The sequence below is a fragment of the Lissotriton vulgaris genome, chromosome 4_1 (assembly GCF_964263255.1).
Source record: "Lissotriton vulgaris chromosome 4_1, aLisVul1.2, whole genome shotgun sequence".
NCBI classification, from domain to species: Eukaryota; Metazoa; Chordata; class Amphibia; order Caudata; family Salamandridae; genus Lissotriton; species Lissotriton vulgaris.
Window position 1 is genome coordinate 639,721,787 of NC_141691.1, and position 27,448 is coordinate 639,749,234.

At 43.4% G+C, this 27,448-nt stretch overlaps 1 protein-coding gene across 5 annotated transcripts in view; it reads left to right on the plus strand.

Moving 5' to 3' along the window:
• The window catches only part of TNS3 (tensin 3), an 838,360-nt gene that overhangs the window by 443,970 nt on the left and 366,942 nt on the right, over nt 1–27,448 (plus strand). The gene's annotated exons all lie outside the window — the stretch shown is intronic.

Here is a 27,448-nt window from a genome sequence, read left to right on the forward strand (position 1 = left end):
CAAAATCTGTGACCACAAAATCAAAATTGTTGACAGCTAAAAGTTGATTGAGTTGTGCAAATTACTTAAAACAGAACAGCCCTCACAAGAAGGAAAATCGAGGCATATCGTTTATAAGTGAAGATTCTCATTCAACAAGTTTTGTTTCTTGAGAGTACAAAAGGAAATCCTCATTGTGTTTCTCCTTTTGAAACAGGCTCTCAAATTCGGTCTACAATAACAGACATTATTGCCAAAAATTGCTCTACAACAACATCAAACAATGTATACGCACTATTATCTCTTCATTTCATTAAGTGTAAAGAACAGTTGTCAAAATGTTTGTTGGCTCTTTGGGGTCCCTGTGGGACCCCCCCCCCCCAAGAGGCCTAGGGGGTCCATGTATTTCTACCCTGCTCCCTTTTCTCTTTTTAAAATGTTTTTTTTCTGGGACTCGGCTCAAACCAAGTACCAAGATAGCTGCCAACATTTCCTGGTTTGAAGAGTTCCCAAACAACCCGATCTCAGTACGAGATCGGGAGGGGTTGCGGTTCCACTGTGTCCCTAGATATATAAATTTGGATTTTGGTTAATATCTTTAAAACTACCGAACAGATTTACACCAAATAGCAAAAAGGCACTTCCCTGGGCTAACCTCTACCTATCTGCCACATTTGATGTAATTCCGTTCAGCATCTGTGTCTAAAGGTCCTATGGGAATTAACATGGGAAAATGCGTTTTGGGACCCCTTCTTTTTTTCTCGGCCCCAGCTTGATGGATAACCCCTAAACTTTCAAGACAGCAGCTGATGTTTTGTATATATTTCACACTATCCAAATCTTGATCTGAGCTCTGTTATAAGCAGAAGCACTATCACTACAGGTCCTGATGAATGCAGCAACATCTCTTTCGAGGATTATAGGCCGAAACATGTTGACCTATTCCAGTGACATGATTGAGCAGGTCTAATTCTCCTTGTAGTGTCCTGTTTTTCAAATCAAGCCCAGGGCGACATCAAGAAAGGTATCCGCGTACCTTGTTGTCAGTTTTAATTTTCACTTTTTTTTGTTTACGCCCTGCTGTTCTCACCACCCTGAGATTATTAAGGGGTATTTACTATACCTCTCGAATTATCCCCTGTGCTTCTCCCTCTCAGTGAGGGGGTTGTAGTCCGCACCATGACTAGGCATCCTGGTGTGAGGAGGTTTCTGATGATAAAGCATGCCACCTATCGTGGGTTAGGGAAATAATCATTTAAAAGAAATATTGCATCTTAGCTAGGTCACCATTTTCCTTTTTTCATCTATTTGTCTTTCTGTAGACCCAGGAATTTTGTTGCACTTTATAGTGGTATTTTGGGGAGTCATTTCCTGCTGGTCTTTAAATCTTCCCTGTCTCGCCTCTTGTGTTTTGCTTTCTGTCATAAACATCTGCCAGTGTCAAGAAATGCGTGCTGTTGCTGTCGCCGTAAGTTGGCAGGGTATGCTCGGACGTGAGTCCCTTGCTCACTTTGCCACTGGATTCAAGCAAGCCGGGCTGAAGACGGCTGAAATATCAGAAACCTGTCCTCGGTATCTTGTTTCCGGTCCAGGGAAGGCATGGCTTGGCAGATCGGGCTGGACTGTTCCCATGAGGCGCAGGGTCAGACTGATTTGCATATGGCCATATCTGAACTGGGGTGGCAGAGTGGGCTAAAGAACGGTGATGGATTAAACCCAGATAAGTTGACTGGGGGTGAGTGCTTGTATTGTCAACCTCCGTCCATCATTTCCTTTGGTTTTTCGTTGCTGAGCACCAGCAAACATCCGCTCAAATTAAGCACCAGTTAAAACAAAAATTATGTCTACCGTGTTACAGGTGCCATCTACTACATTTGTGATGCAAATACAAATAACATTCTGAAGTCCACATAAAATGTTGTAAGTAAAAAAAAAATCTACATGCAAACAAAATAAAATGGGTTAATCAAAGTTTGTTCACGCTTTCTTTTGATACTATTTGGCTGGTGGACACCAGGCAGCTTGAGATTTCTGCTGTGTTTTGCTCGTACCCATTTCTGTAATTTAAAAAAAAAATCTGTATTGGTTAGCATCACAAGTGCTTGAATATGCTGAATAAGGAGTAAGACATTCAAAGTTGTTTCAAGCAAAATATATATTGCCAGGTGATCCTCAAATCCTTAAGATGTCACATCTTATGAAGGACAGTAGACCTTTGTTTATATATTCTGCCATCGGAATCAACGGGCGCAGCCTTAAATATGCCAATCTTATTCAAACCCTACGGTGAAAAGTATTTTTTTTAATGTAATGGATTGGCTGATGCGCCTGCCAAAATATCCTTCTGTCCTTGCTAATTAAAGGTGTTGTTGAAAGACCACAGAAACTTAAAATGAGACCTCAGACTGACGGCTTCCTGAGTCTGAGACATGCCGGCTTTAAGCCTGCAGGAATGTGGAGCGATTTAGGCACACTCTGCAGACATATCCGATTGACCTACAGGTCACGAATTCCAATCCCTGCAGGGCCATCTCAGCTGGTCATCCTTCACATGTTGATAAATTAACCTCCATTACATTGGTAATTAGTTACATTTCTTATGTAAAGCATTCAAAATCGAAAAGACTGGCCTGTTAATTGCAATATATAAAATAAGGGGTCATTTTCTTATTTCATATGCTGTACAAGACGCTGCTGGTATGTACATTTTGTTACTTAGTTTAGTAGAACTCTCCAATTTCTAAAAGCAAGTGCACCGTCGTCGCCAAAGAGGATCCATACCTTGATTTGCACCAGTGCTTTATTATCCCACTTCCTCATCCTTATGCAGATGCGAAATGCCCATTCTGACGTATGGAAATTGCTCTGCTTTTGCACATATACCCGTGTGCATACACACACGTGATTGTTTTGGTGTAAGTTCGTGGTAAAAAAGCACCGCGAGGGCTCCACCTTTTTACGTTGATCTGCACGTTCTTCATAGATGTTCTGAAATTCCAGCTTTTCGTGGCAAGACACGCCTACTCCTGCCTCCTTCTCCCACTCCTTTTCACGATTCCTCATTTTCGTTTGAAATATTTATTTATTTGTGTGTTTTTTTTCGCCTCATCTGCCCTCTGTTTGCCCATTTCATTCTTCCTACCTCACTGTGCAAAGTTAATGAATATTTGGGCTGTGTAACCTGTCTGAGTCTGCATTCCTGGTGAGGGAACCATTGGTGTGGAAGATGAAACTAGGAATAATTGCCCTCATGACATCCAGACAGTTGTGAGACACATTTAGGGTTACATTTTGCAGCAGATGCAAGATTGAAAGGAACGACTTTCTCTGTGCTGAGATAAAGTGCATCTTTTCTTTCACGTACACCTCCTTACTCCAGTGGTGGCTCCTCCGCTAAGGTGGAGGAGCCCCACCCACTGCATTTTTTGCAGTGGAAAAATGAAAAAATAAATTGATAATACTACGTTATTATTTTATTTTTTATTATCATTTTATTTTCCCTTTGTCATGCAGCTTTAGGAGGCGGGGCTTGGATGTTGTCACAGCCAGCAAGGGGAGGTATGGTGGGCTTTTAAGTGAGCATCATGGTTTTGGGCCCGCCAAGCAGTCCTGTGTAGGTTCCCCACCAGGCTGCATTACACTGCCTGGCGAGGAACATGTACAAGGCACCCTTGCCCCATCTGAGCACCCAATCACAGCGTTGCATTGCAGCATTGTGATTGGCTTTGGGGAGTCTGTGCTAGCGTGCCTCCTGCTTCAGAGGATGAGGCAAGGCGAGGTGGTGCTCCGGCATGAAGGGCAGTCACATTTTAATTTATTTTCAATCCCCTCTGCCCCTGCAGCACCCGTGCTACTCGGTGGCAGCCTCCACTGCCTTACTCCTTCCTTTTTTAGTCTGAATTGATAGTACTCCTGCCAGCAACACTTTTGTTGCAAATCATAAACTTATGCACAGAGTCGGATTTCGCTCCTTTCACTGGAGCAATTCTCTCTCACATCATGCTGTTAGCTGTTTGGTGTACCTTTCCACCTCCTACAGAGTGCTTGCTATGCAGGGACTGGTTCACAACTCAAAATTACACTAATCTGTCACAGATATTCATTATAACCTTAGAGCTCTACCAGCCATTAAAGGCCCACTCCAGCATTAAAGTCGGCGAGGGCATTTAACAAGGGTGCAAGCCTTTAATGGACGGTAGAGTCTACTACGGAGGGCTCTAAGGCTATTACAATGTTCCACCTCTAGAGGACGGACAGTTCTAATTTGTAAAACAAAGGCATCATGGAGGCTCGTGAGGCCTCTTGTTCACAGCAACAGCTGTGAAAAAACATTGGAATGTTGGAGCTCCAGGCTTCTACTGGCCATTAGAAGGCCGGAGCACTCCATTGTTTTTAATAGAGCTCCGAACATTCCAATGTTCTATTATCTCATAGAAGCTTTGTATACAGAAAAATTGTTTAATTTTGTTTTCTAGTGAAGCAGTCTTTTTAATGATTTAATCAGAACCCAAAGTGCAAGCCAGCCCTGTTGGCTTTGTCAATGATTGTGGAAGGTATTTGCTTCTCCAGGACATAACATCTTTAGACTCTCACTTCTACAGTGGACTATGCAAATCCATTTGGATAGTGCAAAGTGCAGTCTCCCTGTGAGCTATTAGTGAACTAAATCATTAGTATTTGATGATGATCTCTTTGGAGTGTTGTTGTCAAGTAATTTTAGAAGCAAAAGTTCACCGGCCTCCTCCCTGGGCTTAAGGTAATTATGGTATGCAATACAGTGTCAACCTGCTATATAAAACTTTATAAATAAATAAATATGGTTGCCGGTGAACAGGCTTCACCTATCCCATACCAAAATGCAAGACCAGAGGTCGCTGCTGTATCTCTGCTGTGGACTTGTATCCGTGTTTTGCAAAAGCTGTGGCGGACCGTTCTCATAGCCTCTGGTGATGGAAGTTTGGATGTTTAGCACAAGAGAATCTTCAAGTGAATTACTTAGTAGAGTTACAAAATTGACTGAGTGCAATAAGCGTTCATCTGGAGACGGCATGAGTAGTTATTGTAGGCTTATACCCTGACATATTTTTTCCCTTGGAATTTCATAAAATTACATGGACGCATTCGGAATCAGGAATGAACAGCTTCCATTTTATAAACCGCTCTCCTTGTGCGCCTGCCCACCCCTGGATATTTAGTTCCTGTGTTTGAGGTCTGGAGGATGAGATGAGTATTGCCTACCTTGGCAGTGGACACTGACTTCTTTCTGCCATATTTTCTACTTATTGCATCTTCCTCAGTGCAGACTGATGTAGGGCAACTATTGCAAACGCTGACGGGTGGTTGAAAGGAGGGGAGATTTGCTACATAGGAAACACACTCTCCCTACCCAGCCTGGTGTGCCTCAGATCCCCTCTGGGCTCCTCATATTAGCCATGCAAATGTCAGTCTGCATGGAGAACATAGAGGCATGGAGACTTGCAGCTAGATTCATGAAAGAGCCGTTTTGCGAGTCCTTAATAGCGATTATTAAGGAATCGCTATTAAGGACTTGCAAAACGGGTTTCATGTAGGAATCGCTAAATAAATTGCGATTCCTACACATTCCTTATTTGCGATTAGCAAATTGCTAATCGTAAATAAGGAAAAACTCCCCATTCATTCCTATGGGCCTAGAGGCCCATAGGAATGAATAGGGAGTATTCCTTATTTGCGATTAGCAATTAGCTCATCACAAATAAGGTAGCGGTTTCAAGGGTGCCAGGGGTGTCCAAACGACACCCTGTAGCACCCCTGAAATGCAAATTTACACAGGTGTTGCGCACACACGTCCAAAGGACATGTGTGTGTGTAACATGCAACAGAGAAAAATGCACTAAAGTGCTTTTTTCTATTTTTTCGCTATGTACCACGAAGTCAGACTTCGTGGTAAATAGCGGCCAAATATTGCGAATTCGCAATTTAAAATTGGTTAATGAATTGCATCTAAGGAATCTCTAATAGAGATTCCTTAAATGCAATTCCTCGCAAATATGCGATTTCGCAAATAGCGATTTTTGCATTTGGGATGATGAATCCCAAATGCAAAAATTCCGCTCGCAAAGGGCCAGATTCTGAGAATGTGTCCCTTTGCGAGCCGATTTTTCGTTCATGAATCTGGCTGCATGTTTGTTGCATGTTTGGATGAGCTCACTTGTGAAACTGCGTGCTAGATGAGAATCTTACGAATCTCAAAGACAGGAAACTTTTTTAACCAGATATGGGCTAATGTGTTCATCCCAAATGTACCTTTTTGGGCCAGTTTATGGTAAAAATACATACAGATCCTTCAGGGCTATCAATGTTTACAGGGTATTTTTGAATTGCTAAGTCTATATGTCGGCTTTAGTGTGCTAACGCCTGGAAACACAGAACATTCACAAATGCTGGTTGCATGCACAAATACTATTTAAAACATTAAAACGGGCCCTGTTGTTTTTCCCAGTGCTGGTACAAAGTCACAAAAGGGACAGATGTTTGTGTAGAATTAATATAGGAGGTAAATAATTGAAAGTAATAGTTTGATGATTGAGTGTACTTTTCATGTGTAAAATAGTCCCTTGTGAATTCCATTAGAATGATGGGACAAGCAGCCAATTGAATTAGGTGAGGGAAAAATACTTCTCTGGGTGGAGCCAAAGCCCCACTCTATTGAAGTAATAGGCAACAATAGGTCTCCCTGACAGTTGTGCTACCAAGCAAGACCATAAAGACCTAAGACTAATTTTTTAGTACCTCAACATGCCTAATGCTGAGCTGATCAGTATTGAAACATTGTACATAATCCCTGGAACTATTATCTTCTCATACACAAGAGGGAGGTGAATGAAGTACATGTGTTGCATATTTCCTGGAAAGGGTGATCAGTACCAGTGGTCACATCAGCTCAGGGAGAATCTGATCCTTTCTTTGTCCAGTCCTCAGTCAACCCCGTTTGCATCTTTGTTTGACTCAGCAACGTTGAGGGATCTTGTTTTACATCATTTGTTAGCACAGCTGTGACCTACCTTCGTGTTAATGAAGAGAACTGACAGTGACTGAGAGCCCTGTTGGAAACATTCACATCTGGGGACGGCAGTTTTCCATTTCAGTTGGAGTTGATGGAGTGTGGGGTCTCTTGTTGAAAGCGCTAAAATAGCCCAGAAATAACATCGGGTGGCGGAGGCTCATCAGAAGAACGATGCATAGGCTAGTTCATTTAATGGGGAGATTTTTTCATGTTTAAAAAACATGCAAAATATTGTAACTAGAGTAAAGGGAGAGATTTAGGGCCTGATTCAAAAAGGTTTTTTGGGCTGTGAATGTATATGGACGGATGAAAAGACCTCCATTCACGCCTGTTAGGAATTCACAAAAGGTTTCCTGGCAGGTGTAAATGGATTTACTACTGCAGATGTGTCCGCCATCCCATTCAAGGAGAGAACATTGGGTGTTATGAGTCATGGTTTGTCTTGCATGTTTGTAAATACCCCTAAACATGAATCTCTGAGAAATGGTCAGAAATGTACTAAAGCCAATAGAATGGATCAGCCACAGATTTGCTCTGGTGTAAGGAGGGTTTTTCTTCAAAGGGAAAAATGTTTTCCCTAAGGAAGAAAAAAGAAAAAACATGCATAAATCTGCCCCCACTTAGATTTTTGCATGGGTAGCCCACTGGAGATGTCACATGACATTCCCAACCTGCACAGCTTTCCAAGCAAACTACTAGGGATATTTTTGAATTCTTTAAAGTAGTAAATCTGCACCTAAATGTAGATTTATGTCTATGGTTGTAGATTTACTCGTATTTTCGTGCATAGGGCCCATATTGTTCATTGTTATGTTAATCTTTAATTATTCGTCATGTCCACTTTTCAACAGGTACTTTAGACACATTGCACCCTTTGTATAGGAAAGAGACAATAATACATTTGGACAATGCTGTGCCGTTGCCTGTGCAAGGGATTTTTTTATGGTAGCAAAATATCACTTCCACGATGGATGCAGCCATTCATTTTTCCAGCTCTGTGCTGTTGAAAGCACTTTATTTATAGACGCCATTTCACTTGAGGCCACCCTACAACACTACACTCTGTAAAACTCCACTCTGATGCCCTACTTCATTACATTCTACTCCACTGTTCAACATTCTACTCCACTCAATGCTATTTTACAACACTACTCCACTCTACGACGCTCTACGCAACACCCTCCGTCACTCCATGCCACTTTACTCCACTTTATTCTATGATACACTCCTCCAGTCTACACCACTCAACTCTCCTACACTATTCCACTCTAAGCCAATCCACTCTACGACAATCTACTCAACTCTGCGCAACACTCTATGTCACACCCTATGCTATACCCTTCTCTTCACCACTCCACAACACTATGCCACTCCACTCTACAACACTCAACTCCACTCTATGCCCTTCCAATCTACAACACTCTAGTCAGTCCATGACACACTGCAACACTCCATACCAGTCCTCTTCCCACCACTCAACTTTACACCACTCTACGCCACTTCATAACACGCCACTTTGACACTCCACTCCATGCCACTCTCCTTTACTCCGCTGCCATTTAGTCATGCTGATCAGCAGCCACGCTGGTGTACAACATGGCTCGAACATATTGGCAAAACCAATAGCTCTTGCATATCTATTGTCTTTGCCAATGCTTGTTTGTAATTACTCACATGCTGCAACTATTCTTGTATAATAGCTGTTCTACTGCTGCAGTGTTTATTTTCATGTTGGGTGTATTAATGCCCCTGTATTTTTTGAGAGTCAACAAGTCCAAAAACTATACCTTTCAAGGTACACCTTTTGTTGCACACTTCCCCTACAAGCGTATTATAATTACGTTTCACTCATAGTTGGCATTTTAAAACTGAATGTAAAATGTTGTCATGTTGTCAAGCATGAGTCTCCTGACTCTCCTTCCATAGTGGAGGCTGCAGTATGTAGGCAGCATGTGCTGTGGCAGCCTGCGATACAGGGAAGACAGCTGCTCTCTGGGCAATTGGATTGTCGTGTGTTTAGAGAGGTACCTTTGGACACTAAAGAGGTGCGGTATGAAATTTACTCACAAGGAATGGTCAGCTGCAAGATGTCACCTCCCTCTTCTATCCTTCTCGTTCTTTATACCGTCCATGCAGGCCAGTGCTTAATTTGGAAAAGAAATCTGTGCTGGGGCTCTCGTAAGGAGGCTACTGCAGCTTGTACCACATATTCCCCCTGCCGTGCTGTCAATGACAGTAAAAGCACAAGTACTTAGAAGTGTGACAATTCGGACTGTTTCAGGCCTCCAAAGCTATAAGAATGGCTTGGGCAGCAGGTAATATTCATTTTTAATGTATATCGAGTTAAAAATGAACTGTTGTTGTGGCCTGCTCTAAATTAGGCAGATAGTGTCATCTTGTGGCAGACTGTCACAAGCCCCGGTGCTGACAATAAGTGCCAGTGCATACCACCGGTAAACTCCAGCTCAAATTAAGCACTGAAAATGCTTATGTTTCGAGGTTTTTACTTTGATTACAGCCTGCAGTTAGGTTGTTTCCTCTTAGTCAGACCATCAGGTTGTTCCCTCTTAGACTTTTGAGATTAGCCTGTCAATGAGCAGCCGTCGATAAATCATCCACAGCTCTGGGGAGCCCTTAGCTGATAAAGGCTCCAGGTGAGATGCAGTGAGCTTAAATAATACAATAACAAGCATTGGCATTGTCAATAGGTTTCGCCTTTGGGACCTTATAAGTATTTAGCCATACAGCAAATTAGCCTGGATGCTGCAACGCCTAATGTTACTTCACGTGCCACTAATGAACAAACACACACACTCAAAGATGGGCTTCCTTCTATGCTATTTAACAAAAAAGTGTATTTATTTAACATAGTCGCTTAGACGCTCATGTTACGGACGTTTAGTGCCCCACTTTTCCACACCAGCTTACGGCCTTCCCTCCCAAATGATGAACACTACAAGACGAAATTGGGTAAGACAGAACCTATACAGTTCATACTTGCTGGCCAATACCATACATGGTAAAATTGCGCAAAGAGACATTATTTTGACCGAATTGCGGTGTCCTTTCGGAAGTATGTCATAAAACACTAATGCAGACTTCTCCATTTTGTTAAATATATGCATATTATAACATTAATATGAAAACAGCAACATTCCCTCACAGCTGATCACACAATGACATAAGGCACTGCTACAGCCCATGTCCACATTGGCCACACCAATACAATTATGCAGTATACACTCTCCCTGTTGGTCAATTATATGCGGTGTAATTTGTGACAATTACAAGTCAACGTCGCAATCCCACTCATCTGATAGATACTCGTCCTAGTCTCACCTGTAGTTCCTTCACGTTGGTGCCGTAGAGTTAATCCAGTCCAGAGAGGTTAGGCACGTAGTGATGACGTCACCGCAACAAGTTGCGGGCGTCCTTCAGCTGTTGCTATCTTGTAGGGGGCATGCTTCCGGATTCCACAGTGGGTGGGTCAGGCAGTACGACTTATTAAAGCTGTCCTTCAGAAGCAAGATTCATACAGTTCCAGGATTCAATGGTGGCAATTCGGCCTGCATCTTAGCTCATCCAGTGCGATCGTAGATTTGAACTACTAGCCCAGAACCCTATTTTTAACCCTCGATTTGCAGTGTTCATGCATAATAAAACATTCCATTCCAAAATGGTACCAATGTGTTGCAGAGCCTGTGTCCCATTAAACACAGCACTGCCCGACACAATTCAAGTCCTTACTAAAAGCCTCGCAGAGCAGCGCACGTGCGCTGGCTCAGGCGAGACCTAAAAATGAACCTTCTGCCTTGCCACCCATGGCGACCATCAAAGCTGACCTTACTTCCGTTTGACATTGGTGTCAATCAACAAGGCGCAATACAAATGTGGAGAACCAGAACCAAAGAGCCAAGCCAGAAGTTTGTCCTATGTGCTTCTTGGATAGCTCTCCTCAGAGGAGTGTGGAGGTTGAAGGGTCCAGACTGATTCACTTCACTTATTTTAAGTGCAACGGTAAGGCACAGTGGGGCTTCATAAACTCTTGGTAGGTTCTGACTTATATTGCTTGAAGACTTTTATATATCACACATAAAAATGTGTGTCCATGTTACATAAAGCAGCTGTAGAGGAGAAAATACATTTAATTTGATATTTCTCACAAAGTGTATTATCTTTGAACGTCATTCTTTATCTGGATTTGCGTCTTTTGACTGCAAATACAGATTATAAAGCTGCATATTTGGTTATAAAGATGCATGGTTTCAAAGAGAAGTCACTACTCTGCTGAAGACCTAACTTTTCGCGCTTCTCTGCACTATTCCTAGGAGCAGAGTTTAATATTAATCGCTTCATGGTGAGCAACAGGTACTTCCAGATCCCTCGGCTATTGAACGAAGTGCCTACTGTCAAACTGTCACTACCCCAATATTATCATTTTGTGCAATTAATTTTGCCTTTCAGTCACTCGCATTATGTGTTTAATAAAGGCTGCTGGCTAGGCCAGTTTCATTCAGCTCAAAAGCTGCTTATTTTAAAAGAGCTGAAATTAAGGCCATCTAGAGTATCATTAGGATCAGTGTCTATCCTCAGAAGGCGAATGTGACAAAGTTATATATGAACATTCAAATACAGGTCCTTGGTCAGTCATTTACAGGAAAGGACTAACAGGTAACAGTGTCATATCCAAGCAGCCTTAGGCATCCTTATAGTAGAGCAGTGAGGCAACCACAGGACAGCATGCCGAGGTGTAGCAGCTAAGTGAATACATAGAATGAAAATGGGAATGAACATAGTGATTCAAAGATACACACCATCTGATTGTGACAGCATAGGTTCTCAGACTCTTACACTGAAGTTCACAGGGAAAAGGGAACCAGAACAAACATTTCTGCAAGTGCACTAAAGGTAGTGAGGTGGGAGATAACTTGGTTCCAAAGGGGTGACATGCTTCTTTGGTGGCAAGGAGGTTACGTTTTCAAAGATTAAATCTTTGCGTGGAGTTGTTGGAGAGAGAGGAGATTATGGATGCACGAGTAAACTAGTACAAAGACAAGGTAGTGAATAAATGAACACGTGTTTATTGTGTTAAAATTAATCAACTACAATTAAATCAGGATAATAAAATTCAATTAATTGTAAGCAAATCATCTTGAGATCCACTTAACAGTAAATAAATCATCATAAACATGATCCATGAGTCTGGAACATTATGCTTGGCTCTGTGAGGTACCTAGATAAGGTGCTATGACAGTCAAAGAGGCGAGCCTCCAATAAGTTAAGTCAAGATATTTCCCTAGCGACAAATTAGTGCCCAGATGCAACAGCTCATCAGATCCATTGGTCTTTGCTGGTAGTGTGGTTCGAATCTTGAAATTGCTTTATAATTCACCATGATCGCATTCAAATACCCTGATGCCTAACTGTATCATAGCGGGTGTTTGCTAAAGATGAAGCTTTGTATTTAAAAGTTGTCATATTGGAATGAAGTAATGCAAGTTGTCTCTGAAGTCACCTGAAAATCAAATCTAGATTTCATGGAATGGTGCCTGCGTGGTATATCTCAGACCCAAGAAAGCCAAGCACTGACATGGCTCTGGTACTATCAGAGCGGGCATTAGCGAAGCAGCGGAAATCCATACTACACCCCTATTGCAGTGACATTGAAATGTAAAGTTGAATACTGGGCCAAAGTAAAAAGTAAAGCACCTTGTAGAAAGGGGGAGCATGTCCTACAAAAGAGACCTTTGGCAGTGCAGTGGGACTGCACTAGAAATGTTTTATTATTAAATCCACTAAGGAACCCAATAAACAGCAACTCCTTACCCCCGTTTGGACCCCCTCCTCCACACCGTTTACTAAGATCATAACTTTGAGATTAAAGAATATTTAATTGCTGATTCATTCCTATCCTGTTGATGTCATTTTAGTGCATAACATAAATGCCTCCTAGGCCCCGAATCGCAAGGCTGATTTTTGGTCTCCTTCAGCTCCTGGGCAGAATGATTATAGGTGTGAATGGGGATCTTACACGAGGCCAAATATGTATATTCCTCAATAATTGAAATAAGTACTACAGAGCATTACTACTTTATAAACGTATTCAAAAGTTTTACGTTTTTACACAGTGACAGGTTTTTAGCATTAATAGAAATTGTGTACAAGATTAGCCAAATATATATCAGATGGAAAACAGCTCTTTGTAAACTCTTTATCATATTTTACGAAAAAAAGAGTTGTCTCATCCTGTGTTTATACTTATTGGATTGGACTTGGACATGTGTGGTTTCATAGAATGTAAAGGAATGTTGTTTTCAGTGAAAACTACCACAGTCCTTAGACCTCTACATAGTTGTGCTGGAAGGGCATGACTTGTATTTGTCCTCTTCCTAGTTAATACTAATTGATGATATTTTTCAGTGCTGTTTCCATTGATGTGGCCTCTTTGTCAGACTATTGCTCAGATAAAGAAAGTGAACATTTTGTGGCCACTTTGAGAAGCATTTGAGGAACCGCCTTCAAGTAATTGACTATATCCAACTATGTTGCTACTAAAAACATCCTGCTATGTTGATGACTGAGCCAACAAACCGTAAGGACAACCCACCCCTCACAAAGTTTAGATTAATTTGTATGTGTCTATTTCTTCTTATTTTGTTAATTATAGCCAAATTTCCATTATTGGAGACATTGGACATCTGTAAATTTATCCTTCGAGTCCTCATGGGCCACAGCAGTGAATTCCTCGGTGACTCAGCCAGGCACAGTTGAGATATAGTATCGTGGTGCATTCCGCATTCATCTGGTTTTGGCCAGTCTACCGAGGGGACCAATGAGTATGTTGTTCTGTACTGGATTCATCAAAGGGCGCTTATGCCAAGATCACCACCTCACTTCCCTTTCCTCAGTATTCATGTTGCAAGTGCTCCTCCTGGGAAATGCTCTGAATGACTGTGGGTCAAATCTGATGCTATACGTTTGATTTATTGTCTCTGTGTTTTTTGTAAAGCAGATGTCTTGGAGCAAACTAAATGAGGGATAACAGGCAGTGCTTTGTTCGGAAGGTCCTCACAGGCAGGTGGGTGGCAAGACTCAGGGTCCCAAGTAGTAAATTATACAAGACTGTGTAGGAAGGGAATTGCAGGCCCACAGGAGTGGCATCCTCTGTGACACATTATTATGAATAGAATTTTTGAAGTTATTGCAGATTCAGAGGGACAAACATATTATTGTTTAAGCAGTGGTTGTTCTGAATGGTGACTCTGTGCTTCTTGCTGGGAAAGAGGGAGCGCTCTATTTTTTTTTTTATATTTCATTGTGTCCTTTGCAGGGTGACGCAACTGTTGCCTATGCTGGAGGCAGTGTGCAGAAGAAAGCGTGGACACCGTGCTCAACAAGTTTTCCCATTCATAAATTTAGTCATGCAACAACTTCGAGGCGGCCTTACTGTGGTTAAATATATTTTTTCCTAATTAAACTGTGCTCAGTATGTTTGTTCTGATCTTGTATGATAAAAGTTCTGGGAATGAAATTGTATTTCCATTGTGTCGTTAGCCTACTGTACAGTATGACACATGCAATAATAACAAATAAAAAAAATGTGTAGTTGGGCAGCATGGAGGATTAAACAGATTTATTATATTATCTTGTGCTAGGAGTGACTCCATTTTCAAGTGGAACTAAGGTTATGTATCTGCTGTCTGAAATTAAGACCTATTTAGTCTTAAAAGCTATCCTGAAACAGAGATTATGTCCTATCTGCGATCTCCATATAAACAAAATGAGGATGGAGAGGCTATTCAGTGGGGGCCATATGCCTTCTCAGAGCAAACACACAAATGCACAGAAATATCAGGCCTGAGAAATTGGAAATCTTAGGCATAATGGTATTGGTAAGCACCAGGTTGAACCCTGCCTGTCATATCTGTTATTAGATCTCCAAGGGGATTATGCTGGTGCTAGGTGAGCCCACTGGGTTAGCGTTTGAATAATCGGTGAGTGCTGCATTCCTTTTGCGCTATCCAAACTGGTTGGCATAGCTCCCACATTAATGACTGAGTCTGATGTATAGTTCTTTATAGTTTACAAACAGTGGGCTACTCAGGAAGCGACTTCCGTTGTACAGTTCTCAAATCTAAATCAGGATATGTACTGCCCTTCATAAACGACTCTTTAATAGAACATTTACTTGTCTATGTGCATGCATCCCAGCTACCACACATCAATTTGATCCTAAATACAATGAGTGGGTAGTTGAATAGGGATCCCTGATCCTGATGAAAGTCGCAGACCTGGTCTAGGGTTCATAGTTTGTGGCTGAAACATGTTGACCATACTCTAAGAGGGTGACTAATACCATCACCAGCCATTTATTTTTTAGATCCTACCGCAGGAGCCATTAATCAATTGTCTGCCTATAAATAATGTCTCCTTTTCGAATCACTCTGTCAGTTCCGTTACCATAATAAATATGGATATACTGATAGAATTACATTTTGTTATATCAAAAGAACTCTTTATAAAATTACCAAAGCAATACCAAACACCATCGTTGGATGAGTAGCAGACCTGAGGGTAAATCATGTCATTGCAGCGGGTTACGGTCACTCCTAATGAGTAGAATTTTGTCCTCTGACATGATTTATTGCGTACCTTCGGCATCTCTTTCCCGGATCTCGAGCTAGTTCGACCCCTTATCACATAAATGGACACCCTTAAATTAAAACTGGCATTTCAAGTGGAATTAGTAATGTTACAATGATTGAAGTTATCCTTCTAATTACGTGTAAGCTATCCTGTCATTTGATCATGCTAAGTATTCGTTTAATAAATAACCTCTGCGTCCATCCATTCTTCTGTCTTCTTGGTAATTTTACAATTCTGTGGATGTCGTCAGATGATACCTTCCGATTGGCTAAGAAGAAAGCATGGCTGTAAAACGTAACTTTAACTGTAGACTTTCCAATTGTATCTGGATTGATTTATTGATTAGCGGCTTGTCTTATAGGCCTCGTTGCAGTCTTTCCATGACGGAGTTGCCATAATGTTGCACTATAAATGCATTTGTGTATTTGAAGCTGGAGGATTTTTCTGAAATTGGTAGCTCTATTTTTGGTTTGTGATTTTCGACTTTTGAAAATGAAGAAGCTTGATTATTGAAACTGTGTTTGCCACCAAATATTTTCTCCAATCACAAATGTTTCATGCCTTCTCTGCCCTCCCAAAATCCAAGAAAGGCATTAGATCGACCGAGATCAATGGCTTAACTATTGTGCTGTATTGTATTTCAACATTAAATAACGCCTACTACCTCTACAGAGGGAGGTACTGTTCTTGCCTGCACGTACAGCCTACTGCATTTTCTGGTTGCAAGGGTGTAATCTTTGTGTTGATTATACATGGGTGTGTGTGTCTGCCTTGTGTGTCTCACTAAGATGCAGTGACCAATAAATAAATAAATAAATGTTATGGAACGCATGCTTAACAATGTGATCAATATAGTAGTGTGAGGGATAGACATGACGTTTATGGTTTTCAGTTTCCTGTCATCTTTGAGCAGTTCCACAGCAAGTCCCTTTATGGTATTTCTTAAGTTCATATTCCACTTAGCTGCTTAGTACACTAGGTTGTCCACTGTGCATTACTTTGTTTAAAGTTTATGGTCCAGAGCAGGTGTAGATTGGAGGTAGATTTGGTGGAGAGATCTGCTTCGATAGACTTTGTTACTGTCAACCTACATCTGATTGTCATTGTGAGATGCCAAGAACCAGCCATGATATGTATCCTGTTGGGAACTACTCTGGTGGACTAAATACCGTTTTTAGGTCTCGCCTGTCGATGCGCATGCGCATCGAGCAAGCGAGACTATAGCGAGTTATCCACTCTTTATCCACACTGCAAGGAATCGTGGCGATTCCTTGCAGTGCACGATAAATTTAAGGTCAATGCGCATGCGCATTAAGCTTATGCGCATGCGCATTGACCTTAAAAGTCACATGCGCGTGCACGTCCGTCGTGTTTTACCCCCTCCGCCCCCTCCCGCCGTGTCGCATTTCTCCTCCCCCTCCCCTCTCTTCCTTCCGTCTTCCTGCCGTGTCACCTCTCCCCTCTCCGCCCCCTCCCCTGCCCGCCCCCTCCCGCCGTGTCGCATTTCTCCTCCCCCTCCCCTCTCTTCCTTCCGTCTTCCTGCCGTGTCGCACCTCGCCTGCACGTTTTCGGCAAGGAACTTTGCCAGCGCTTGTTTTTAACGATACTGAGGTACGTCACTAATAGGTATGGCTTTTTGACTGATTCATAAAAAGCCTTCTCACGTCACTGCTGCACATTCAGCTTCGCCTCTAAGCAGATATGACAAAGGCATAGATTAATGCCGTCTGGTCTGTCAGGGGATTATACTGGAATCAAACGGAGGGGCCCCTCTGCACTACTGAATTCAGCTCCACACTGCACAGCAAACGGCACACAATGTTCAGAGCTAGAGAAGAGAGCGCTAAACTGTAGAATGAATAAAGGAAAACTAACCTAGGCATGCACGGGCTCTCACCAACCGTTTAACGAGAGATCAAATATGCAGAAATAGCTTCTCGGATCCGCAATGATTTCCTAGGCGCCCCCTGGCACGGCATCCGTAAACTCAGTAATTCTCTCTTCCCATTAACGGCAGTAATGGAGTCCCTCCTGAGGGCAGTGTGCACCTGGTCCCACACATTTTAGAATTCGTATTTTAATATTGTAGTCCGACTCCCCAACAAGGGGCACACGAGCACAACGAGCGCACATTAACACTGTAAAACTGGAGGAACACCGAGAGGGCTAGTAAACATTTGAAACATTACACATTCTCACCCTCTCCTGATATGTGCGCAGACAGGCATACCCAACCCTTTGCATCAAGCCGCACTAATCTGACAACAACTGCTGTGAAGGTTGCAAAGCTGTGCCCTTCTCCAGTAACATGCCATTTTCAGTCCGGTTCTGAGAATTAGTTGTGTTAGTCCTCCAGAAGTAAGCCTTTAGCAGAAGGTGGGAACAGTGATACCTCAGAACAGGAACGTGCCCTGCCATCCTCCAATAGTAACCAATATACAAAATGTCCCCCACTCTCCATGTTACTCCTCATCTCAATGAAAATCTACACGTGTCTCTCTGAGCACCTACACACAATCAACATCATGGTTCACTTGCTAAGAAGATTATAATTCAATACATAAAAAATGTACAATACCATATGAATTTTACGTAGGCTTGATAAATCAGAAGTGATCTAACTGACCGAGTGTTTCGTGACAGATACTTCTGCAACACCCCCTCACCTGCTCCCTCTCCATTTTTCACCAGCTCTGCCACTTCTCCTGCCAAAAATGCAACATTAAATCACAAAGCCCTTCTTGGTATAGCACACCCTGCTCTTTGATTTATTATGCACTGTAAATCAGATTGGTTTAGGTACTGTCTGCAATCAGTAGGAGCCATGTAGAACTAACTACAGAACATAAAACACTGGCACACCATTCTGAATCAGCGACATAGAAAGATAAGTAGGAAACCACAATGTTGAGCCGGAAATACAGCACGGCCAATAAGTTACCAACCCAAGTCCTCAAAAGTCTACTCTCCTAGCTAACAACAGTTTTCATCAAAATCACCCAGTTCTGCTGCCAACACATCCATCTACTGACTACTGTTCCACCCTCCAATGATCAGTTTAGAATTTGTTTTATTAGCTTTACCCTTTCCCATGATTTTTCCGCTCCTAATTTCTGAACCTAAAAAAAAAACAAAGCATGTATAAAACTCTTGACAAAAAATAAAAACATTCAGCACAGAAAGATTGGGGGAGGCTTCAACAAATATATTTGTTAAGAGTATGGGTTCCTCTTTGAAGCACGTATCTATTTCTCCCTGTTAAACTACAGTTACATTCTTATAAAATAAAAACAGATGTGAAATATTTTAAGATTTGGACAGGGAATCTCCTCAGTGTTTTCAGAGGTCACGTCCTTTGCAAAGAACCTCTGCAAGAGCTCAAGATACAAAATGGAGCATCATTAGGTTATACAGGCTGTGTTTGTCCAAGTGAAAAAGATTCACAGCCAAAGCATGTTCTTTTTTCAAATGCAGATTTCTGCTTTATTCCTCAAAACGCGGAGAGAAATTTACTATAAAGAAAATTCGATCCTCAGCAGAAAATAAATTATGACTAGGTTTGTAAAGCTCTTATTCAACATCTTTAGCCGTGCCCTCATTCATCCCCCACGCTGCATGCCCGTGCACCATCACCGTTTATTTACCCTGGCAGCCTCACTAATGCAGGTAAGTCTGCATTACATGGAACCTCAGCTGGTTCAACAAAAGAATGGCTTTCTAGTTTTGTGTACACATAAAAAAGCACAACAAATTGGTCCCTGTGTCAATGTCGGCTTACTCATAGCTTCACTCTGTACCACACAGCAGTAGGGGACTTGTCACAGCTTCCTATCCACTATTTAAGACTGAATTACTGTAGAAAAGGTATGTGTTATTATGATGTCGTGGTTCACTATAGAAAAAGGGCATGTTTCTGCAATATATTTTAGGCACTGGCAGAATTGCTGATGAGCCCCTTATGATTCGCATACTGCTTGCTCTAGCCCCCCTCCCCCCCCCCCCCCCCACTTCCTTTATGCAGCTCAGCACTTCACGTGAGCTAACATGGGCACACATGAAACACAGAAATGCAGTGTTATTGTAAGAGAAAGTGTGAGTGTGTGTTTGTTGTAAAGACTATGTCCCCACATGGATAAACCTATGCCGGACAGACCATCCAATCAGTGGTTATCTGTGCCAGATGTGTATTGCAGGACAAAGGCTTCTTCGGGCTGTGCAGTTTTCCCTGGACCTCTAACGCGCAAAGCGATCCGAGGAGTCTGGTAGAACCAGTACTTTAGTTGAGCAGCTGCTCGCATGTACTGAAAGGGAGAGTACCTGCACTTCTCAGCAGGGATGCAATACTTTTAGTATGAGAGTACCAGTGCTTCTCAGTAGCAAACAGGTACTCTGGGACAGTGAGCACCTACACTTTTAGATTTCCATTTCAAGCATTTGGTAGAACAATTAAGCCTAAAATGACCAGAAGGCTCCATTTTACCAAGCCATCACTTACTCATGCTTAGGTTCAGTGATATTTGTAACAACGATGACAACACCAAGGTGGGGGCATCATGTATTTGGTCAGGTTACATTCTACATTTCCACCAATCTTCGGACACAAGCCACGCCTTGCTAGTGGCAGGTGGGCTGGGTGATGCCTCAAAGATGGACGTCTTGCCTGACAAAGGCATCACTTATGTTGCATTTGTCACAATTGGAGGTCCTGGCTAAGTCCCTGGTGCTCCTCAGAAGCCGAACTCTAAACCGCGAACACAAAGGTCACTCATACGCACTGCCGCCAATGCTCTCGATATGAGTGCTGCTGTGAAAGATTATCAGCTGTATCCAGGAGACATGGGATAGTTTGGCGTGGGTGGTACTCTGTTGCCTGTAGTACAGCATGCAGGCAAAATACTAGTTAGCGGGCCACTCAAAGATGGCCGCTCCTTCAAACCTAGGGTACGGAGTCACCCTTGATATGAGGTGGACTTCCGGTCTCTATTCTTTGTTCTAAAGATGACAACAAGTCCATCTTCACTGTTGAAGGCAATGGGCTCAATTTGCACAACAATAGCAAATTTACTCATATAGCCTTGCAACCAATTTAGTAGTATATTTAAAGTTTATTTGGAATTCTCAAACAAATCCAGGAGTACGCTTTGGAAGCTGTGACAGTTGCAGCTTTCCTAGAGTACTCGTATTATTTGTGTACATTCATGCATGTGCCAGTATTTAACAAAATGTACTTTCTGTGCTGACTTTTTATTTTAATGTTTAAAGAGTGGATAAGCCCCCATAGCCTCACCCTCACTCACCCTCACTCACCCTCAACCCCTCACACTCACTCACCCTCGCCCTCACTCACCCTCAACTCCTCACCCTCACTCACCCTCAAACTCTCACCCTCACCCTCACTCATCCTCACACTTACTCACCATCACTCACCCTCACCCTCACTCACCCTAACTCACCCTCAACACATCACCCTCACTCACCCTCACCCACCCTCAACACCTCACACGCAACTACTCACTCACCCTCACTCATCCTCACTCAACAACACTCAACTTCACTCACTCTCAACGCCTCACCCAACACCTCACCTTCAATCACCATCGACATCTCACCCTCACTCACCCACAAAAAATCAGCCACAACACCTCACCCTCAATCACTCACCCTCAAACATTCACCCACACTCACCCTCCCTCACCCTCAATTCCTCACCCACACCCTCAACACTTCACCCTAAACACATCACTCATCCTCAACGCCTCCCCCTCCCCCTCACTCACACTCACCCTCACTCACACTCAACACCTCACCATCACTAACACTCAACACCTCACCCTCACTAACTCTCAATACCACAATCACACTTCCCCTCACTCACACTCAATACCTCACCCTCACTAACACTAAAACACTCAATCACCCTCACTCTTACTCTCACTCACACTCTACACCTCAGCCTCACGCTCAACAACACACCCTCAACACCTCACCCTCACACCCTCAACACCTCACCCCCTCAACTTCACTCGCCCTCACCCTCAAACACTCACCCTCAACACCTCACACCCTCACCCTCAAATCCTCACCCTCAACACCTGAACCTCACTCACTCTCCACACCTCACCCTCACTCACTCACCCTCAACACCTCACCCTCACTCACTCACACTCAATCACCCTCAACACCCTACCCTCAACACCCTACCCTCAACACCTCACCCTCAACACCTCACCCTCAACACCTCACCCTCAACACCTCACCCTCAACACCTCACCCTCAACGCCTCACCCTCAACACCTCACCCTCACTCACTCTGACTCACCCTCACTCACTCACACTCAGTCACCCTCACTCACCCTCACTCACCCTCGACCCCTCACTCACCCTCACTCATCCTCACTCATCCTCAACACCTCACCCTCACCCTCATCCACCCTCATCCACCCTCAACCCCTCACCCTAACTCACAATAACACTCTCTCACCCTCACCCTCAACTCCTCACTCACCCCCACCCTCACTCACCCTCAACACCTCACCCTCACACAGTGCAATAGGTCTCGCAGGATTTTTAGTTAAAGCTTTTACATTTGCTTATTGCTTTTTTGATTTGTAATTCTTTTGCATTGCCTACAAAAAAATAAAATGCAAAAGATTTACAACAAAAAACCTATAAACAATTCTAAAAGCACTAACTCTAATGCTGCGAGACCTATTGCATTTCTAATGCTTGTTTGTTGTTGACCATAGGTATGTGGCAGTTCTCTTCAGTTCTTTCATGCCTGCTCAGTTGGTGGTTGATGGTTTATATCTTTGGAATGACACTTTGATGGGTGATGGAAATGACCCATAGCAGTTTTATCTTATGTGAGTGCAAGAGTGTCAAGAAGGATAAGATCATTTTTTCAGCCTCTAGAAACTACAGTTGACTGTCTGTGTTTTGGCATCAGTATTATTGTGAGCCAAGAGGGTTATATAAATGAATTGACATTACTGTTTACTACCCAGGATAGACATAGGTTAGCCCCTCATAGCTTAAGTAGTGTGCTAGTTGGGCTGTTGCATATCTGTGGCCTGTACAGTGCATGTGCATGTGAATGTGAATGTGCAATTGTTATTCTGGGCCCTATACCAGGGTTGAAAGATGATGTAGTTACCTTGGAAATAGCCATGTTTTCATCTCTTTTTCAAGAGTATATACTCCTGAATACATCACATCTTGGCTGGTGGTGAGTTCCAGAGCTTGGTGGCTTGAATAGAGAAAGAGGAACTAATGTGGTATGATGATCCATGCTGCAAGCCTGTCGTGCATTGTTCTATTTTATTTGTATTGCTTTAATTTAACTTGTAGGTATATTGGTACTTTTCCCTAGGATGCTCTGTGGACAATGCAGAGTGCCTTGGACATTGCTCTCTTAGCTGTAGATAGTCAGTGTAATGATTGCAGGGAAGCAGTCATGCTTTCTCAGTGGTGAAAAAGAACAATAGAGGGACAGAATGCAGAACAATGTCATACAATCTCCCCAGTACATTGATCTGAACCTAAATCCATTGTTTTCTTGCTCACTATGCCATACCAGTTTGGACCCAGGTATATGCAAATCAATCTTGACCCAGAGCCCAAAGGGACCAGTTTCGGGCTTTCAGCCCTTAGCCCTTCAGCCCTCATCAGCCAGGATAGCTTGACTCCAGTGGCATGGAGAGCATGGGACACACGTCTGGGCATACCGTCCCACTCGGGGTGACAAATGTAAAAAGAACAATAGATGGACAGAATTCAGAACAATGTCATACATTCACCCCAATTGCGCGTCTTTTGCTTTCTCGCACCCAGTGTACCAGGTATGCCCAGACGTTGGTCCTGGGCTCACTGTGTCACTGGAATCAAGCTATCTTGGCTGATGAGGGGTGAAACCCCGAAACCGTTCCTAGGATTGTTGTTGTCGGTCCAGGGAGGACCTGGCTTGGCAGTTCGGGCTGGACTGTTCTCATGAGGCACGGGGTCAAGACTGATTTGCATATGGCCAGGACTAAACTGGGTCAGTGGGGTGGCATGGTGAGCAAAAGAATGATGGATTTAACCCAGATCTCTTGACTGGGGAGAAGGTGTTGATTTGTTCCGCATTCTTTGCATCAATTGTGTGTCTTTTGCTTTCTCGCACTAAGTGTGCCAGGTATGCCCAGACGTAGGTCCTAGGCTCACTGTGCCGCTGGAATCAAGCTATCCTGGCTAATGAAGGGTGAAACCCTGAAACCGGTCCTAGGATGCTTGTTTCCTGTCCCGGGAGGACCTGGCTTGGCAGTTCGGGCTGGACTGTTGCCATGAGGCACAGGGTCAAGACTGATTTGCATATGGCCAGGTATAAACTAGGCTGGCACGGTGAACAAAAGAATGATGGATTTAACCCACATCTCTTGACTGGGTTGAATGTTTTGATTTGTTCTGCATTCCGTCCATCAATTGTGTGTCTTTTGCTTTCTCAGTGGTGAAGGCCAAGAAGGAGTCTTGTGCCAGCATTGTGGATGAGTCGTATTTCGTGCATGATGAAACTGGGGGTTCCATGGTATAGGCTGTTAGCATAATCAAGCCGCCTGAAGATTAGAAGTGTTAGGAAAGCTTGTAGCTTTTGTTTTTACCCAAGATTTAGGAAGACGAGTCACTGTTTTCACAGTGTAGAAAGTGCTTTTTAAGTCGATGTCTGGTTGTAATGACATATTGGAGACATCCTGAAAGCTTACCTAAGAATTCATTTTACCCAATGTTTACCATTGAGTTTGCGTTTTGTCACTCACATTTGCCTGCTTTCCCTCTTGCTGACTTTATTTGTTTCAGCTCATGCAGCTCGTGTTTGTCCCTTCCATGCAGCATAGCCAGTGTTTACCAACTCTCTGGTCTGCTCTTTCTTTGTTTTCACCAATATATGCTTTTATGGAACCATTTTTTTCTTTTTCGTGAAGCCCTCTGTGACAGTGCATTTGTTTTCTGTCTGTCTTTGGCTGTTTGAGTCTTATTCCTTGGTCAGTGCTCCAAATTGTTTCCTTTCTCATGTTTTGCTGTCCCTACTCCCACGCTCCATGCCGTTATCCTTCTCCACCACCCCTCCCTCCATGCTGCTTCGATCTGCCCGCTCCCCACCCTTGTGTTTTTATCCACATACATTTCTCTTGTTAGTATGCTTTTTCCCCCCTCCCTCCCTTAAGCTTCTTCCCAGCCACCCACACTCCCTCCGATGCTGTTGTTGCTTTTTGCTTGATCACCCTTTCTTGGTTGTCACTGTACCAGTTTCCCCACCCACCCTCCCTCAATGCCAGTGTTGCCTTTCTCCATTCCCCCTTCATTACTTCTGTTGATTTTTCCCCATTCACCCTCCCTCAGTTGTTGTGGTTACTTACTGTGCATCCACCCCTCCTCTGTTCCCTCCATTGCTGTTGTTGATTTTCCCCACATACCCTCCTTCCATTCCCTCTGGTGCTAGTGTTACTTTTTCCACGCCAACTGTCCCTCTATTGATGCTGTTGCTTTTTAGCCACTCACCCTCATCCATTCCCGCTGTTGCTTAGTGCATCATTCTGTCCAGCGCCTTTGTTGCTTTTTTCCTACCCACCCTTCTTCTGTTGCTTCTGTTGTTTTTCCCTTCCCACCCTTAACTCCACTGCCACTATTGCTTTCTTCCCAACCACCCTCCTAGCTTTGCCACAGTTGCTTTTCTCCACCTATCCTTCCTACATCGTTGCTGTTGTTTAGCGTCCACCCAGTCTTTCGTCCGTCCATTGCTGCTATCTTCCCGCTCTCCATCCATTGCTGCTTCTTCCTAGTGTCCATCCACCTTCTCCTCCCTCCATTGTTGCTTCATTCATACCAACTCTCCCCCGTTCCCTTCATTGCCATTGTTCCGTTTTCCCACCCATTCTCCCACAGTTGATGTTATTGATTTTAACCCACACACACTTTTTCAAGTGCCACTGCTGCTTTACCCCGCCCACCCTTCTTCCATTGGCGCTGCTGCTTAATGTCCTCTCACCTTGCTCTCCCTCCATTGCAGTTATTGCTTAGTGTCCACCCACTCCCCTTCCTCCATTGCTATTGTTGCTTAGCAGACCATTGCCACTTACTGGCAATCCCCCTCCCTCTATTGCCATTTACTAAAGACCCAACTTCCCCCCTCCCACTTAGTGCCCACCAAACCTCCCTTTATTGCAGCTTGTGCTCGTCCACCCGCCATCTGCTTCTTAGTATCCACTGCTGCGTAGTACCAGCCTAGAATACACCCACCCACCATTGACACTTAGTATCTGCCACCCGCCCTCTGATGCGTCATAGTCTCCCACCCACCTCCCCACTGTTGCAGCTTAATAAACTAGAGCTTTGCACCTGTTAACCTGTCCCCTATTTTCCATGTAGTGTTATGTTGCCACTTACTGATCCATTGTTGATTCGCACCTGCCCTCCACTGTCTCTTCAGCCCACCTACCCCTCGTTGCCACCTGGTGATGCCTGTCATCCATTTCCGCTTAGTGGCGCACACCCATCCTCCTTTGGCCGCTCCGTGACTGTCCATCCTCCTTCTGTTGCCGTTTAGTGTCTGCCTTCTCTCCCTTCGTTGTCACTAAAAATCTGTTGCCGAATAGTACCTACCAAACATTCCTCCGTTGCCCACACGGTCTACTTTACTGCTTAGTACCTACCCACCCTCTCTCTCTTACCATTTAGTCCCTGCGCACCCTCCCTCTGTTGAGGCTTAATTCCTCAAAAAACCCTCTCTTGTCTTTGTTGCTTTCTCCTCACTCACTCTCCGTTGCTGCTTCCACCTGCCCAGTCCCCCTCCATTGCTTCTGGCTGTCCACCCACCCTCTGATGGGGCTTTCTCACTACATTAGCCGACCCTCCATTGCCATATATGCTCTCCGTATGCTTTCATTTTTATTAGCACTTTGGCGAAGTTGGTTTTGTCAGAAGGTCTAAAAGGCAAGACTTATTGGCTTCGCCAAGAGTTGTGCCTTGTTGACATTTGGTATCAAGGATAAGTATGAATACATAGTTCCCCATACATTTCTGACTTTGCTTGATGTTGTTGGGTGGGCTTTGAGTCTGGTGTGCTTCAGTTCATCCGTGGTGCTCTGAATTGCATCACTGCCCTTAACAGCTACAACACCTAAGCAGTGTGCAGACATGGTCCCTGTCTTTCTCTTTCATAGATTTCTTACCTTTGCAGACACTTTCTGTCCTGTTTCACTCCTGGCCCCAGGGGCAGTGGCATGATGCAGCAATGCTACATGTGGTGTCACTCACTGTCAGTGGGACACACCATTAGTATGAAAATCATAACACAGGACTTCATTTGCAGAGAAATAGGGAGTGGAAATTTACATTTGGTGGGTGATGAAAATCCTACCTAAATCCATGCCAACTTTCCATTCCTTTAAAATAACGTGTTTTGAAAATTGTACAACGATCCCTTGGGGCATTTTGGCACTAAATTTAAAAAAGTTTATTACTACCCAACTCATTGGTACTCATTTTTTCAACCTCAGAAGGATGAACAGTGAACATGTTAAGAATCGAACCTGTGACCAAGAGCTGAAACTGATTCCTGTAGTGGATGCAGTACGCCACTGAGCCACCAAACTTTAGCTTCAAAATGCACCTTTCATAGCGTTAGGCCACATATGTGGATGGCTGCTTACTAAATTCCATCCACTAAATTGATTTTCGATTATTTGAGTTCTCAGAAATGGTTTTCTATTTGTTTTGTTTTTCTATACATACTACAGGTTGAACTGG